Below are 18240 nucleotides of genomic sequence, written 5' to 3' on the forward strand. Positions count from 1 at the left end.
TTACAAATGTAGAGGTGACCTTTATAACGAATGTTATTAACCATGGCATAGAAACATCTCTGCCCGTGAACCCATTTAATAGAACAGTGATCTGGAAAGTCTGTCCAGCACTTACCCTCCAGTGTCCGACATGGTGTGTCTTTGTGAGCCTTCCCCTCTGGCATGCTCAGGGAATTTTCACTCTTTCTCCTTCACCAGTCCTGTGCAGAGTCCTTTGCTTAAGCTTCTCTCCACGTGGAGGCAACCTCTCCAGAATATCAATTGTCTGATCAAAGCAGCCATGAAGCACAGTTGTTAAAGTCAAAGTCATAAAATTCATTGCCAATAATCTGATGCCTCTTTGCTGAAGTCCTTGTCAGCAAGGTGGGTATTTATTCACTGAAAAGCATTCATGTTGCTTACCCTTTTCCACAATAAAAATTACAGAATGCTTCACAAGCAGGAGAAAATCCTAAATAGCACCTGTAATGACCCTCCACCACCAAGCAAACAGCCCTGCTCCATAACCTTGAAGCATCTCCCTTTGCCTGACTAACACACATAGGATAAACTAAATTGACACAGACCTCGGGTGTGGGCAACTGAATTTGCAGGTCTGTCTGTCCTGGTTTGGGGCAGGGCCGCTGTCTCCAGCAGATTTCTGCTGTCCTGGGAAGAGGGACGTGCAGAGAGCCCCACCCATGGCAGGCAGGCTTTTCTCGAGATGCATCCAAGCACGGGGCTGTAACTCTGAGCTCAAGGTAGCATCAGTTTCAGTAACAGCTTTTCACACTCCATCAAAAAGCGTTTTTAAAGAAGGATGGTACTGCATGGAAATTAATGCATGGGAGCATTCTTGTAACAGGTGCATAATATTTCGGTAATAGGCTTGTGGGATGTTTATTCACTAGCCAAATTCATTTATCAGGTATTGGATTCAAAGGATTTCCCAACAGGATATCTGCAGAGATTAGTGAGCTAGGCAAATGTGCTTTGAACAAACACATCCTTTCATCAGGCAGTCATTTGGATAATTCCAGCATCAACATGCTTGCTGCTGGAATGGGTCTGCTGGTAATTGCATTAACTATTTTTCCTGTGGTCATTCATATCTGTGCCTTTAGATCCTACAAGGGCAGAGTTTGGCCTGCACACATGCAGTTTTAGCCAACCCAGTCTTGCCCAAAGTAACCTTTCTTGCCTGGAAAGACCTGCTGTATCAAAAAAAACCAAAACAAAACAAACAACTTTGCCAGCACAGGTTGACAATACTTTTTTTGAAAAATAATTGAAGAAAAATTGCTTCCAAGATGTAAGAACATTGTATTTCAAAATATTTTATAATAAAGCACACTTCATTTTCTTGGGTTTTAGTACGTCTTTGATTTTGGTTTTGAATTTGAAAGTAAAATTAAACTTGGTTTTACCAGGAGAAATTTCTCATCTGATTTTACTCTTGAAACTTTAAATAGATTGTCATTTTGATGGAGGACAGGAATCAATACTGAAATAAAAGGAATTACCATGGATTGAAAATTTCAGAAGTTCATCTTTAAGATGACAAGCCATTCAACAGATATATTGGAACCCATGTTTTATTATTCGATTAATGAAAAAATAGCAAAAGTTTTGTTAGTCTTGTTCCAGCAACTAAGTGGCCAGTTTCTTATCTTCTGTATCCTATAATATTTCTGGCCTTAAACACTGTAGTAACTAATTATGGAAAAACTAATAAGTTTGCCTTATTAAATGGCCAATTACATTTCAATAAATTATTTTTTACTCTTTTTAGATGCCTGGTCTAATAGAATGAGTCTCTATTTCGGACAGCTGAAGTAAAGAACCATAGTTCTTCCACTGATTTTTGAAAATGTGGGTCACAATATATAATGTACCAAGCTTAAATCCTGTAATGACTTAAATGTGGTTATTCTGTAGAAGTAGAAACAAAACTGATGATTTTAGGGTTAGCATATGACTTTTCAACTCAATGTGTTCTTTTTTGTCATATTTTTGAGCCTTTTAAAGTGCAGAGGGCTGAAAGAACTTTCAATAAATTTATTTTTCAGTATACCAGTGCTTCCCTGCCTTATGAAATGAAATCTTATCAAGCCTTCAGTGTGAAGAGAACCAGGGCCATGGAGACAGCACAAAAGCAAGAAGGACTCTGAGAAACAGAGAAAGGGAACAAGGAGGGTGAAAGTGTTTGGAGATTTGGGAAGGTGGTCTAACATGCTTGAGGTTTTCTTTCTTTTAAAATGTTCTTTTTTCTTTAAATTGTTTTCTCTTTAAATTGTTTTTTTTTTCTTTTATTGTTGTTGTTATTTGTAAAGCATATTATTTTGCTGTGAAAGAAAGCAATGGTAGTCTCCCAGCAAGCCCCTTCCCTTGTCTGCATCCTTCGGAGGTCACTAGCTGCTCACGCACACTACTGAGCAGACTCTTTCTTGTGTTCATTTTAACAACACAAGAGCAGATGTCTCAGGCTGTGAACCTCAAGCTGAGTTCTGCAGGCCCCAGGAATGGTGAGATGTGATGCACATCTGTGTTTTGGGCTTGGCCTGCTCCAAGGATGTGTGCCAGTTGTGTTCTGACTTCAAGCGCACCTTCCCCCGAAAGCTCTGCCGGGAGCTCAGGGTTGTTCCCGACCTCAGGCACTGCCTCTGCCCGCCCCAGTGCATTAGAAATGGCATGGGAGGGGGTGACAGCCTTTCACAGGCAGTTTGCCATGGTGATTGCACAAACAGGTAGGACATCACCTCCTCATCTTCCCCTGCCATGATGCCACCGAAGGCATCAGCCAGACAGCAGTGTGGGCCATGATGGGCCCGTACTAGTAGGGCCATAATTTCTTGGCTCACCCCACCATGATTTCCCCCAGTGTCCCCAGGCTGGGCTGTCCTGGAGGACCAGGACCTTGTGTCCCACATGCCCAACCAGGGCACCTGGTAGGAAGCAGTAGGGGAGGATGCTGGCAGCTGTCACACTCTCCATCGTGAGCAGGCTCCTCTGGATGTCTCTGACATGGAAGCAAGAGCATGCAGGAGCCCTTCAGCAGTGAGGAAAGGAAAGCCAGAGCACACTGCTGCTTTCTGTCATGGAGAGGTTAAAAGCAACTTGCCAACTGACAAGCAGCAGCTGCAAGAAAATTTCCCCATCACCCCTGTTTCTCTCTCTCTCTCTCTCTTTTTTTTTTTTAATGACAGCAACATTTTAATCAACTTGGGCTGAGCATAAAAGTCTGAGTGGGAGGTGGGAGGAATATCTGGGGAGGGGAGGAGGAGCAGAAGAATGGCTGGCTGCTGGCATATGTCTGAGCTGAGGGACGCTTTCTGCCTAGGAGGACAGTTAACCTACACAAAATGTTTTGGCTTCCTGCCTGTATCAGCCACATCATGCTGCTCCAGCCTTTCATGCCAGATCCCTGAGATGGTGACTGTCACTCTGACAGGGGGTGAAAGAAGGAGAAAATGTAGAAGAGATGAGGGGAGGAAAAAGCAAAACAAACCCACAAATCCACCAAACCTAACACCACAACCCAATAATAACCTTGCTGTCCAGGTTAGAGCAGCTGTATTTTTCACAAATGTGCAGCAGTGGAAAGGTAGCAAGCCAGCTGTGTGCTTCTACAGAATAAATTGAGGTTGGATGGAAGGCCTTGGAGAGTAAAGTCAGCAAAGCTCCACAGAAATGGGTATGAACATATAGAATTTAATAGGGAACTTGAACTCATAGAGTCTAGCTGCAAGCAAACCACAGCTCAGGCTGGGATCTTTTTTCCTTGTTAAAACCAGGTGAAAGAAACCTACTGATTTCTAGAAGAGAAAAGTTCATTGTCAGAAATGCTCTAATAACAACTTTGTTTATGCCCACAGACCATCTTATACAAGAGATACCATGATAACCTATTGACCAAAACTGCCCCTGGTCTTGGGTCAAATTCCCTGATTTCCTTAAGCCAGGACTTCTGTCACCTCCTCCCTTACACACTCTTTAAAACCTTCTATAGAAGGCTGTTATCTGCCACAGATAAGAAGCTGCCTTTCCAAATTATTCCGGAAAGCCAAGTGGCTGCTCTCCACCCCGACACTTTGCGCGTGGGAGTTGACAGACCCATGTCATTACCCAGTCCACAAAAAATCTTTTATTATTAGCAACACAAATGCCGTTCCCAGGTTACACCACAGCTCTCACAGGCTGCTCCAGCTCCAGTGAATTAGCTGGACATTGCCAGTGCAGAGCAAAAATGTTCTCCTTTGTCCTCAGATGTCTCCTCAGCCTTGTGGCTTGAGCTGGCAGCTCTCCTGGCAAAGCCCAGAGGAAGGTCTGCCTGCACCCACTGAATGCTGGGCTGGGAGCAATGGGGCAGAGAAGCTTTTTGAAGCACTGGGGAGAGTTACAGCTGATCCAAAAGCGAGTGTTCAGAAGTAAAGAGACTGCTGGAAAGTGCATCTTAATAGCTAAAAGCTGTGTGTGACTTCACTTTGAGGGCTGGCTGCTGATCTCATAGCTTGCACTCAAGTTGTGCTTTCAAGCTGTTCTCCAAAAGTACTTATCCCCTTCAAAAATACTTTCAATGGAGCCTGAGATTCTCCAGCAGTTTGAGTTCTAAGGGAAAACTTCAAATACAAGATGACTCATGTCAGAATAGCATATTAGTCCAGGATATTTGAAGATGAAGGAAGATATCTAAGGTCATTCAAATGAAAGGATGTGAGGTGGAGAGGCTTGAGCATAATTTCATTTATTTTACTTAGACTCATCACAGAAAAGAAGAAAAGCATCTAGGGACCCTTAATGTGACTTTAAAAATATGCATAAGCCACAATTCAAGAAATTTGTTGGAAACAAGTAGACAAACAGTTGCTTTAAAGTACACATTAGGTGCATATGGACCCACAGCTGCTCTTATTCCAACTGCCACCCAAAGTACAGGTCTCTCCCTGATCCTGCCTGTCACACAAGGACTGTGCCAGATGCCATCAAAAACCCTCTCAGCGCTTCTCTCTCCAGCGCTGGCAGCTTCTGAAGGGCAGAAAGAGAGAGAGAGAGTGGACAGGGGGTTACAGCAAACACCTTCCAGCTGGTAGAAAACTTTCATTAGCCCCAAATGGATGGTAAGGCTGCTTAAATAAGCTGTGTATTTATATCACATCTCCCCAGAGAATTATAGAAATGACACTGCTGTATCTCAGTGGAAAGGCAGCAGAAGTTGAAAAAGTAAACAGAAAAGCCTAGTGGATGGATTAATAGAAGGTCCAGACCTTGCTGCTTTCTTACTACAGATCCACGATATCTTGCTGCAGGTAAGCGATGCAGTTGTTTTGGTGCCAGCTTAACACCATGCATTATATGGGATGTAAAAGTTGGAGGGGAAAAAAAATTTCTGTGCTTTTTGCCACTTGCTTAGGGTTGACATGTAAAGAATGATGAAAGATGTTGTTTTCAGGGCTCTATTTTCTTCCCACCTCTCTACTTTTGGCAATATTATCTGTGTCAATTTTGTTGTTCAGCTACCTCTGGTGGAAAACTTCTTGCAGGCATCAACATCAAAGGTCCTTCAGGACTTAACTGGATGTTTTAGCTCTTGAGCAAAGGCTCCTTCCTCTTGCATCTGTTAATAAAAAATACAAGCCCCTGGAGCTTTTAATAACTGTATAGATATTAGGATAAGTGAAAGATGTTAACAGAACTGGGGGGGGGATGCTTGTTGGTGCATCTTTTGCTGTGAAAATGTTACAGGCATCTCACCCAGCAGCCCTCTGTGTCCACCTACACTGAAAAAGACTTCAGCAGGCTGGAGTTCCTTGGGATGTAGTGCACAGATGTGCCCTGAGGGTGGCCTCTGAAACCAAAGGTAGAGGGGAGAGCTCTGTGGGAGGATGTTTGCAGCTGGGAGTGGCATTTACTGCACCCACTCAAACTCCATCAAACTCAATCCATGAGTCAGGCATCAAGACCAAAACTGTGACCATCTGGTCCCTGGAGAGAAGTGGCTCATCCTGATGTAGACACAAGTTCTTCTTGTGTTAAATACCCACCTTAGAGTGCTGTGTCCCACTCCCCATAGGTTGCCCCCACACTGGGCATTTTCCCAGCCTAACCAGCTAACTCTGACTTAAAACTACACTTGAGGGTAAGTAAAGTTTTAGACAGTAGGAAAAATGCCATCTCTGGTTTCTGAATAGCAAAAGCAACAATCAATTATTAAATAATGAGTGCTTTGTCACACTGGCCTTCTAGCAAGTCCTGTGGTCAAAACAGACCCCAGAAATTGGTTTTTCACCATCTCCCTGACAGAAAAACAGATGTGAAAAACATCGTGTCATTTAATGGATAACATTGGACACCCAGAAAGAGGTACTGATGTAAAATGAGCTTTGGTTGAATAATGATAATTGGGTTCAGCATTTACTGAGTTAATGCTAGACATTGGAATAATCTGCATTTTGAGCAGGATGAATTTAAGTGTGGCATAAGTGTGAATATTCCATAAGGTGGTGCACCTCATTCAGCTGATGAAGGATATAAAATCAGAATTGCCCTCAGAAGTATATGTAGCCACCCACAGAGCAGCTTTTAGACAAACATCACCTGAGAATATGTTTCATTGAGACACTAGATGTGTCTGAGGGAGGATACACAGTCCCTGTAAAGCTGAGCAGAGCATAACACTGCCCTCTTTTGTGTGAGACAACACATGGTCACCCGGCATCCTCAACAGAATTCCTGGGAAATGCTGCTTTTATGCAGCAAGTAAGACCAGTCTTGCATAGAGATCCTTTCTGCCCTGGGGAAGAGGGAATGATGTATGTACTGTTCAACCTAAATAAAGGAAGAATTATCAATTCCATTTTACCTGTGCAAATTACTTGAGAATCAGGTTATACAGGTAGACCCACTGGCACTGGGAGGGCAAGAGTATAATTTTCCTGTAGCCCTAAATAATTAAAGTGCTTTGATCAAGAAGAACCCCAAAAACCATGAATGTGTGTCTGCTGACCACATGTGCTGGTTCATGTCAAGCAGAGCTCTCAGAGGGTAGATCTGGACCGTGTTCAGGGGCTTTAGAGAAGGCAGGAGCTTCTATTATGAAAGAGGGGCTTCTACTGCTTGTTAGAGAAGAGTCAGCTATGATGTTCCATGTGTGATTTCATGGTCACATTTCATGGCATTAAAGGCCTGTTTCTTGGCAGTCATTACAAAATGAACTGAAGTCTGAGTCTGCTTCTGAGCCCTGAACACCACCAGTGACCAGATCAGTAGCATCCTGTCAGCTCTCACTGATTGTGAGGAGGGAGGAGGAATATTTTCATCATCCCTAGTTCAGTCTTCAGCAAGAATGAACAAAATAATTATCAAGATCTTTGGCTCATCCCTTCCAGGTCCACATTGTGGATGCTCCAGCAATGTTCTTGAGAGGGTCACGTGTTTCCTTTGGATGCTCAATATGCAGCGACAGGCAGGAGAAATGTTTGCAAGGCAAATGCTTTCTGATGGGCCTGCCCCTGAACTCACCAGTCACAAGCCATTTGTATGGAAATGACACTAAAATTGCTATCCTAGAGCTGCATCCAACCTCAGCTTCTGCCAGCAGAAGATACAGGGTACCAGATGGCAGAAATCCTACCCAGGCACCAAGTGGTTTAAACTGCTCTTTTTGCATGGAATTTAAATAGTCCATATGCTGAAAGTAAAATGCTCAGCTGCACCCTGGCTGCCTAGTGGAGGCCTCTGCTGCCTGAGCTAAAGGGGATGAGCAATTAGCTGCCAGCAGCTTGGAGCTTGTATCTCCTGTACATCCCAGCGTCAGGCTGTGCTACAGTCGCACGCACATCGAAATGTCTGATCGTGCATCTGGAGGAAGATGGTGGTGTCTGATTGTCAGACTGGGGTTGTCGTGCCAAAGACTCGAGAGCAAAGCAGACTGATATGGTCTGGGATCTGGTTTCCTCTTTTTCTCAGCTTCTGGATCACCTGACAAAGCCCAGGCTGAGATACTCCAGGAGCATAGTTTGTCATGGATTTCAGAGGAGCACAAACAGTGCTCTCCAGGGGATTTGCAGCCTCAGATTTCCAGGTCCTGGTGAGACACCAAAGCTGCTTTGCAGCATGATGCACGGTGCCTGGAGCAGAAGGTCCTCAGCTCTGGTCACAGGTTGTGCTTGCCATTGTGCAGCTAGGACAGCTCTGCTCTTTGATCTTTTGGGTGACTTCATTTAGTTGCTGGAAAGGGCTTGCTTCTCCCTGGGCAGCTCCCCTACTTTATAAGTCATCTTCCAAAAACCTGCCATCAGTCTGGCTGGCTGAGGCTGTCCTGTTTCAGGGCAGTAATGTCCTTTTCTTGTGTTGAAAAGCTGACCAAGCAGAGTGTTTCAAATCAAGAAGTGCCCTACCTCATGCAGAAGTGTTATCCCTTCTCCTAGTTTATAATCTTTTCTCTGATTCATCCAGTTTCCCATTGCCTATTGTGCTGGAGTTGAACTCCAGATGGATGGCTCGGAGGGCATTGCTAAAGTATTCCCTGGAAAAAATTCCTTCCCTGACCAGATCACTCAGAATTACTCCTCTGCTTAAAATGTACTCTCACTGCCTCAAGATTTATTATGTAACATTTTTCTAATTCAAATTGTTTTCTATTTACTGGCACAGTTGCCTGAAAGATCTGCTTCATCCTGAACCCAGTTACATTGGTCATTGTTCACCTTTTCTCTCTCCAGTTCTGTCTCTATCAACAGCCATTGGTATCTCACATCTGATGCCCTTATCTAAATCATTTACGTACATTCATTTAAAGGATAGGGAGGCCAAATGTTTCAAAATCTTGCAAGGTCACTGAAAATAAAGCTGTCATTTGTTTTTTTGCTTGTCCTTTTTATGTGGAAAATTGTATTTTGGTATTCATAAGGAGACTTTTATTAGCAAATGTAAGAGTGCCTTGAAATGGATATTTTAATTATGCATGTAATTTTTTATGATTGTGACTATTAGTATTTAGCATGCTTGTTATCCTTGATTTTTTTTTTTTATTCCTAGAGGGTCTCTAAATGAACAAAGCAGCACATATTTTAGAAAATTATTCTCTTTCTATCTGTGATTTGCTGACCCTTTTAAAAACATTTTTGCTTATATATAAATATTATATATATTTATAAAGAAAATAATACAGTGGTCTTTCTAATAAGAACAGACATCAAGAATTTCCCAATGTAAATGACGCTCTAGCTGCTCCTTTTGGCCCTGTGCCAGAGCTAGATAACTTCCAAGGGGGCTCCAAACCTGGAACTTCAGGAGGTTCAACCCCTCCTATTATGTAGGAACTTGTCTGCAGTGTTTTACTGGGCTCCAGGGCAAGTTTGTTCATTTCAACAAAAATTATGTCTCTTCCCAAATGCAGCAAATTGTGAGCAATCCTTAATAGCAGACATGAATCCATTTTCACAGGTATCAGGTCTTACATCTCAGCAAGTAGACTCCATTTTCACAGAAAATTTAGATAAAGGGGTTTAGGTCTGGAAATCTCCAAAGAAAGAATCACATGATGGGGTGATGAAAAACTTTCTCACATATGGCATGCACTGAGCTGGTGTCTCCACAGCTTGCTTTACTGCACATCTCCTCACACTAATTATGTCTCTGAAGTGAGAAAGAACTGTTATTGTTACTGAATACGAGGGTTTGTTTGATGATGGACAGATGGGAAATCTGTAAGAAAGCTAGAAAAAAATAATCTAGATTTTATAAGTTCTGGAGTAGGAAAAGCAAGTTAGGGGGTTAAAAAGTGCTGTGGATTAGAGAATAAGTCCCCTGAATAAAAGAGTGGAATGTGTTTCATCATGGATTTATTGCATTTACTCTTTTTCAGCTTACAGTGGTGAAATAAAAATGTCAACAATTGACTAAGAAATTAAACTGATCCAATATCTATTAACGTATTATACTCCTCAAGTGGCACTAGTCACAAAATAACCCTTGATTAATATCTGTGCTAAATATCAACAATAAGTTTCTGTATTTGTCATCAGAGGGCCTTTAATACTGAAGCTACACATGCACAGAAAAGTAAAAGGAGAAAGTAATGCTTGCAGATGCAAGAAGACTGGAGGTGCCATACTGAATACAAAAACAGCCCTTCAGAAAGTCACTCTGGTGACCAGTAAAAGAGAATTATTAGAGACAAAAAAAAAGCATTAAAATGAGAAAACTAAAAAAGATAAATTTTTGCATGTTAAATGCTAACTGTAAAATTAAATTAAGCAGGAGTAATAGATTTTCAGGAGATCTTTTACAAAAATGTAGGAGGTAGCAGTGATAAAAATGGCAGCAGAATCAGCAATAACAAAAGCAACCACCTTTGAAACAGAAAATGAGTCAATAAAACCATCAGATGAACAAGAAGCAAAAGAAGGATTTAAAAGAGACTAGATCACTATGGCAAGAGGAAATTAATTATTGGTCTCACTAGTTACTACCTGTGAGACAGATTCTCACACCAGAACTCTATTTGGTGTTGAGTAGCCTAAGAAACTATCGAAAACAGGAGTGTGAATGGAACAGATTGCTGGACAAATTGAAAGAACAAGGTCACTGAAGAGTTATAAAAGAAGTCAGATATGAAATTGTTCAACAACTAATTGTCATGTGTAACCTACCATGTTTTCTGCAGAATAATGTACAGTGACAAATGTGTCCACAGCCTTTAGTAATGGCTGCAGGCTTCACTGGGAACTACAGATCAATAAAACCACAGTCAGACTTGTAGAAACAATCATGAACAGAATTCTTAGACACAAAAATACATACACATTGTTCAGAAAGAGCTGTGCAGATTTTATAGTCTTACTTGGAGACTTGGAGGAGCTGGAAATTCCCTGAAAAAATGTGATCCAGCAGATAAGTATTGAACTTACGTTTGACAATGCTTTTGAAAGACCTCTCACCACAAGATTTTAAGGAAAGGAGGTTCTCATGGAGCCCACAGGGCCAGGGACATGGCAGGGAGGGGACTTATCTGGCAGCAAAGTTCTTGCTCTGTGTATTTGTGTCATTTTTCAGCAAAGCTGGTGAATCTTCAAGTGATAAATTTTGCAGAAAAGATAAAAAACTACTCAGAAGAATAAAATAGGAGACAACTTCTAGGGGAGACCTTCAAAAAAGTCAACAGATTGGGGAGTGATGTGTAGCAATCAAATGGGAAATGGTGATTCATTATTTTGGTCAGTTCCAGACCCATGAGGTACCCAATGAAAACTATGAAGCAGCAAGACTGAAATACACTGAAATGGGTTTTGTCACAATACATATAAACCCTTGAACTGCAGTACCCATTACCACTGAATATTGCAGTTTCCAAGTAAAAGCAGTTTCAAAACCAGATCAGGAAACTCAGAGCTCTCAGTGAGTAATTTCAGGTCAGACCTAGTATGGCAGTTTCAATATCCTGTGGAAAAAAAGTCGTGTTGCTGATGGTACAGAATGGTACTTGCATTAAAGAATTCTTACATTTAAAATGTGTCCTTAGATGGTGAAGTAGCTGTCAGTGTTTGGTTCTTGGCACAGTTGGTCAGAAAAATTGCAGAAAGTCTGTATTGCCATCAGAAATCAAAACAGTTTGCAAAAGAGGATTGCTTTCAGTAGATTCCTGGAAGAAAATCCCTGAAAGAAGTGCTAACAGTGTAAGGTTGAAACACCCCAACCTATTTTTTACTTTTAAACAATTCTCTGCCTTGATTTTTCTTTTTGTGACTTTGTATTAGCTTTGTTGCTATAACATAATATTAACTTTAAAAAGTCAAAACAGAATGTTTCAGTTTCCATTACAACAAAACCTGTCAATCATCTTGAAATGCATTGAAGTTTGGTTTTTTTTTTCAAATTCCCCTTTGCAGAGAATTTCAGACTCTGGAGGTTTCATTGCAATTCAGAAAAATGTTAGCTTTTGAAACCTGAAAGATCTGTGAAAATCAGAACTCTTGTTCTTTAAAACTTGGCCAAAACCACTCTATTTTCTTTCTCTTTCAGTTTGCTTATCTGAAAGGTGGCAAGAATGTTGCAGATCCACTTTTGCAAAGCCCTTTCTTTCAGACTGAACATCCAAGAATTCCACGTTTCTGTGTCTGATACTAAAATTGCATGCTTCCCAAGCACCATCCCAATTCCACCACCTTCAGCTGAGTCTCTCTCTCCCTCAGTCGTATGTTCACAAATTTCAATGATGCCTCTTTTCCCCCCTCTCCTTTTCTTCCTGCCCCATCTAATGCTTTTGGTTTGCCTTGTGCAAACTGGAAACTGTTCCCTTCTGGGATGGGGGGAGGAGTTACTTTCCAGAAGGCTGTTGCATTTGGCCTTGTCCAAGATCTTTTCATGATTAGTGGCTTATTTGAGTGGTGCATGCAAACTCCTGACAGCCCAAGCAGAGCTGAATCAACTTTGGCAGGACAGTATGAGGAAGTTCACAGTGCCGCCACTTGTGCTATAAATACAAAAATAAAAGGAAGAGCTCATCCTCTAAACTATGCACATGACATCCTCAGACTGGGGACTCAAGCATGCTTTGTGCTGTACACTGGCCATCTGCACCAGAGGGAATGCCTTCCTTGTTCTGTTCCCAGGACACATGCATCAGGATTGCTACAAGATAGCGTGAGGCAGGAAGAGTTTTCTGGATCCTGGAATGCCAATAAGCACTTCAAACATCTTTCTTGGCTTCTGGAGTCCCTGCATCCAGCACCCTGGAACGTGATTTCTTTTTATAAAAAGAAAGCCTGTGCTATTTTTCATACCAATCACATGCTGTTCTAAATGGCTTAAAAGTTTCAAGGACTCCAAATGCTGAAAAACAGCTGTATGCTGATGTGAGCAGCATGTGTAAGGATGATTTAAATCTAGTTTTTATCCTATTTCACTCCCAGTGGCTTTTATGTTTTCCATAAATGGATGAGAAAAGTTCTTGGCTGGAAAGAGTCATAAAAACATGCAATAAATTCTTTGTAGGCTCAACATGAGCAATTCATCATATTTTTGTTTGTTTGTTTTCTGGGATTTTGTTTGCTTTCTGTGACTTTGACATGTCTTGGATCTCTGACAAGTCTCTTGTTCCTCACTACATGCTAATCCAGTGATAAACTGTTCTTCATATTTTGGTTACAAGGTGGTGACCTGCATCCAGAAGAGAACATCCACTGCCTGGGATGGCCACAAGGAGAAGGACCACCTCTGTCCTGCTGAAATGTGAGTCTTTAAAATCTCTCCTGTTGGCTAGTTATCTCTCTTTTAAGGGCAGAAGGATTTTAGTTCATGAACTGGTGGAGCTCATTGAAAGGCTTTAAACTAGGTTTGAAGGGGGAAGGGGATGCAGCTGGGCTGTCTGGAAGTGGCCCAAGGGTGGTGAGCCTGAGTTAGGGGTGAAGTCAGCCCAGCTGATGTGCACATGCACTATTGCACACCACACAGGTAACAAACAAGGCTGGAAGGTAACTAACATGGCTGGAAGCCATGGTGCAGCAAGAAAGCTGTGATGTAATTGCCATCATGGAAACGTGGTGGGACAACTCACATGGCTGGAGTGCTGCACTGGATGGCTACAAGCTCTTCAGAAGAGACAGGAAAGGGAGAAGAGGTGGAGGGGCGACCCTTTATATTAGGGAGGCTTTTGATCCCATGGCCATTGAAACTAATGACGATAAAGCTGAATGCCTGTGGGTAAGAATTAAAGGGAAAGCCAACAAGGCTGACATCCTACTGGGAGTCTGTTATCATCCACCCAACATGGAAGGAGAGGTGGACAACTTATTCTATTAGCAGCTGGAGAATGTTTCGGGATCATCAGCCATTGTTCTTGTAGGTGACTTCAAGCTACCAGACGTGCTGGGAACTCAATACAGCAGAAAAGAGGGAGCCCAGGAAGTTCTTAGAGTGGATGGAGGACAACTTTTAGTGGCAGCTGGTGAGTGAGCCCACCAGGGGAGGGACTATGTTAGACCTGTTGTTTGCAAACAGAGATGGGCTGGTGGGAGATGTAATGGTTGGAGGTCACTTGGGACATAATGATCATGAAATTACAGAGTTCACAATATTTGGTGAAATCAGGAGGAATATCAATAAGACTTTTACATTGGACTTCCAGAGGTCAGACTTTGGCCTGTTTAGGAGGCTTATTAAGAAAGTTCCTTGGGAAGCAACCCTTAAAAACAAAGGAGTTCAGGAAAGGTGGGTGTGCTTCAAAACAGAGATCTTGAAGGCACAGGAGCAGACTGTCCCTGTGTGCCCAAAGATGAGTCAGCAAGGCAAAGGTCCAGCCTGGATAGGCAATGAGGTTTTGAAGGAACTTAGGAACAAAAAGAGGATGTATCAGCTATGGAAGGAGGGTCAGGTCTCTCAGGAAGTATTTAAGGGGGTTGCTAGGGCATGTAGGAAAAAAATTAGGGAGGTCAAAGCTCAGTTTGAACTTAATTTGACAACTTTTAAAGCATGTTTTTACAAATAAATTAATGGCAAAAGGAAGGGTAAGACCAACCTTTGTTCTCTACTGGATGTGGGAGGGAATTTAGTAACTGCAGATGAGGAGATGGCAGAGGTGCTTAACGGCTTCTTTGGCTCAGTCTTTAGTGGGAAGACAGCTTGTCCTCAGGACAGCTGTCCTTCTGGGTTGGTAGATGGTGTCAGGGAGCAGAATGGTTCCCCTGTTATCCAGGAGGAGGCAGTCAGAGAACTGCTGAGCAGCTTGGATGTTCATGAAGCTATGGGACCAGATGGGATCCATCCCAGGGTGATGAGGGAGCTGGCAGATGAGACTGTGAGGCCACTGTCCATCGTTTACCAGCAGTCCTGGGTCACTGGTGAGGTTCCAGATGTTTGGGCCAGTGTGACGCCCATTTACCAAAAGGGTGGGAAGGAGGATCCTGGTAATTCTAGGCCAGTTAGCTTGACCCCAGTACCCGGCAAGGTAATGGAACAGTTTATACTCAGTGTCATCATGCAGCACTTACAGGATGGCCCGGGTATCAGACCCAGCCTGCATGGGTTTAGGAGGGGCAGGTCATGTTTGACCAACCTGATCTCCTTTTATGACCAGGTGACCCACCTGGTGGATGCAGGAAAGGCTGTGGATGTTGTCTATTTGGACTTCTGCAAGGCCTTTGGCACTGTCTCCCACATCATACTCCTAGAAAAGCTGGCAGCCCATGGCTTGGCCAGGAGCACTCCTTGCTGGGTTAGGAACTGGCTGGAAGGCTGGGCCCAGACAGTGGTGGTGAACAGTGCTGCATGCAGCTGGGGCCAGTCAGCTGGGGTCTGTGCTGGGGCCAGTTCTGCTGAATATTTTTATTGATGACACGGATGAGGGTATTGTATCTTTTATTAGTAAATTTGCAGACGACACTAAGGTGGGAGCGTGTGTCCATCTGTTGGAAGGTGGGAGGGCTCTGCAGAGAGACCTGGAATGGTTGGATGGATGGGCAGAGTCCAGTAAGATGGAGTCTAATAAATCCAAGTGCTGAGTCCTGCCACAATAACCCCCTGCAGCATTTTAGGCTGGTGTGGCTGGCCAGTGCCCAGGCAGAAAGGGACCTGGGGGTACTGACAGCCAGCTGAACATGAGCCAGCAGTGTGCCCTGGTGGCCAAGAAGGCCAGTGGCATCCTGGCCTGTATCAGGAACAGTGTGACCAGCAGGAGCAGGGAGGTCATCCCTCCCCCGTACTCGGCACTGGTGAGGCCACACCTGAGTGCTGTGTCCAGTTTTGGGCCCTCAGTTTGGGAAGGACGTACAGACACTGAGCGCGTCCAGAGGAGGCAACGAGGCTGGTGAGGGCTTGGAACAAACCCTGTGAGGAACGACTGAGGGAGCTGGGGGTGTTTAGACTGCAGAAAAGGAGACTCAGAGGTGACCTTATCGCTCTCTGCAACTCCCTGAAAGGTGGCTGTAGTCAGGTGGGGGTTGGTCTCTTTCTCCAGGCAGCAACTGACAGAAGAAGACACAGTCTTAAGCTGTGACAAGAGAAATATAGGTTGGATATTAGGAAAAAGTTTTTTAGGGAAAGAGTGATAAAGACTGGAATGGTCTGCCCAGGGAGGTGGTGGAGTCACCATCCCTGGATGTGTTTAAAAAAAGAATGAATGTGGCACTCGGTGCCATGGTTTAGTTGAGGTGTTAGGGCATGGGTTGGACTCGATGATCTTAAAGGTCTCTTCCAACCTGGTGATTCTGTGAGTTCTGTGATACTCTCAGCAGCCCAGAGAGCACACAAGGCAGTAGGACTCCTTAGCAAGAGCTTGGCAGGTTACAAGTAGAAGTTTGGGAGTTTGCCTGTCCCCTGTTGCTGATTTGAGAAAGCGCTTTGTGGCACCCAACCCAGCCCAGCAGAACTGCTGACAGAGGATTCCAGGCCCTCCTGAACAGATCCTAGTGAGTGTATTCTCATCACATCTCCAGGGTCAGATTTAGTGATAATTTGACTCAAACTAATATCTACATAAGGGGATTTTGCAAATTTATAATTTCCAAAGGGCACATCTGCTAATATTCTATTATAATTTCTGAACTCCATTTCTTTCATTAAGGAGCTAATTTTGTTCCCAAGAGGATCATTAGCTTTTACCCATTTTGATTAATTTAATTCATATTACCAATAGCTACCTAAGGCTTTATGAACTGGATGGGAACTTTTAGCTTTTGCTTTAACACAGTCTCTCACCATGAGAAATCTTGTCACCTCTAATTGCATTTAGAGGAATTTAAATTAATTTCCTTTGACATTTTTTTTTTCAGATCTATACTAAGTGCATGTTACGCTCTTCACAATGTTCTTATTCTGCCTTCATAAAAATGTTAAGCATGGAAGGCTCTTTGTCCAGGATTATCCCAAAATTACTCTCAGGAGACTTGTTCCCAAGAGGTATGGGATTTTCTCAACTCCTAGTGAGTTACAGAGCAGACATACAGATTTTCTTTTCCTCAGATCTCTTTCAACAGAGTTTAGCCTTGGGGTCTTCTCCTCCACAGCTCTCCTTGGGGTTCTTACATCCAAATTTACAGCTGTCTTGGAAGATTTGTGCCCAGGAGAGAGAAGGTGGACAAGGGAAATACCTTTCACCCATGATGGACATGGGGATGAGGCAATAACAGCAAAGAGAGGACCAAAGGGTGCTTGGTGTGTGGCACTTGGGACAGTACCAGGTGTAGGCTTTTACAGATGTAGGAACCAATGCTGTTAGAGAATGGGCCAGACAGGGCTTCTCAGACACCTCTGGTGGCTGCCACTTCCTCTGCTGCTCCTGTCAAGTAAAATCCAGCACGCTGCCTCTTTCCCCTCAAGCTCCAGGTGACGCCTGGAGAGGCTGAACCTGGAACAGAGACTAAAGAGAGCTAAAGGAATAAAGTCAGTACCTATTGAAATACCTTAAAGGATACACCTTGGGCACTACAAGGCCAGGGCTACACCCAAGATAAACCCAAAATGGATTGCGGGTCACAAGTCTCACACTTTTATAAGTTTTGGTCCATTTGCATATTGGAGTTAATTGCCCAATTACAGCTTTAGGTTGTGAAGTCCCATCCTCTTTGTTTGCTCTTCTTCAATTCCTCCTTGTTAATACCTTTTGGCCTGAAACTTGTAACCATTGTCCTTGGTCTCAAGCTGGAAAAGGATGGTTTTGTCTGCCTACCTTGTAAGGAAAACCTACTAACACTTAATACGAAGCTCAGAGCTACACCACTAGGCAGCATGGGATCTGAAAAATACAAAAGTTAGAACTTAAGGCATCACAGGCCATGGCTACGATCATATATTTCACCATTATCAGCAATCTCTTCTCAAGTCATGATGGCAACTTGACAGCAGAAGGCAAGTGCATGTCCCTGTCATCTGCATTTGTTTCCATTTCTACCTGGATTTGCAAAGGCTACAGTGTTGTTCAGTTTTCCTTTCTATTGACTGTAAACGGGAATTCACCCTAGCTGGATGAAAAAAAAATCACTGTCCTTAGACCTGAAATGCCACTTTGCATGTTCCTAATACCTTGGTGTTTTTGGGTGCTTAGCTTCAGCCATGGGCATTGTAGTTGTTTCTTCAATCCCCTGATATTACCATTAAAATTGGTGAGTTGTCATCACAGGTAAAACCATGAGATATATAAAGCAGGCCTTCAAAGCCCATTACAGTGGCAGCTATAAATGGCAGAATTGCAGAAAATGTTCTGCATGGGCAAAGTACAAGCAGAGTCTGCCTTCTCCAAATGGCACATCCTTGGAGACCACACAGTTG

The sequence above is a fragment of the Fringilla coelebs genome (assembly GCF_963513975.1).
Source record: "Fringilla coelebs genome assembly, chromosome: 1".
Taxonomy (NCBI): domain Eukaryota; kingdom Metazoa; phylum Chordata; class Aves; order Passeriformes; family Fringillidae; genus Fringilla; species Fringilla coelebs.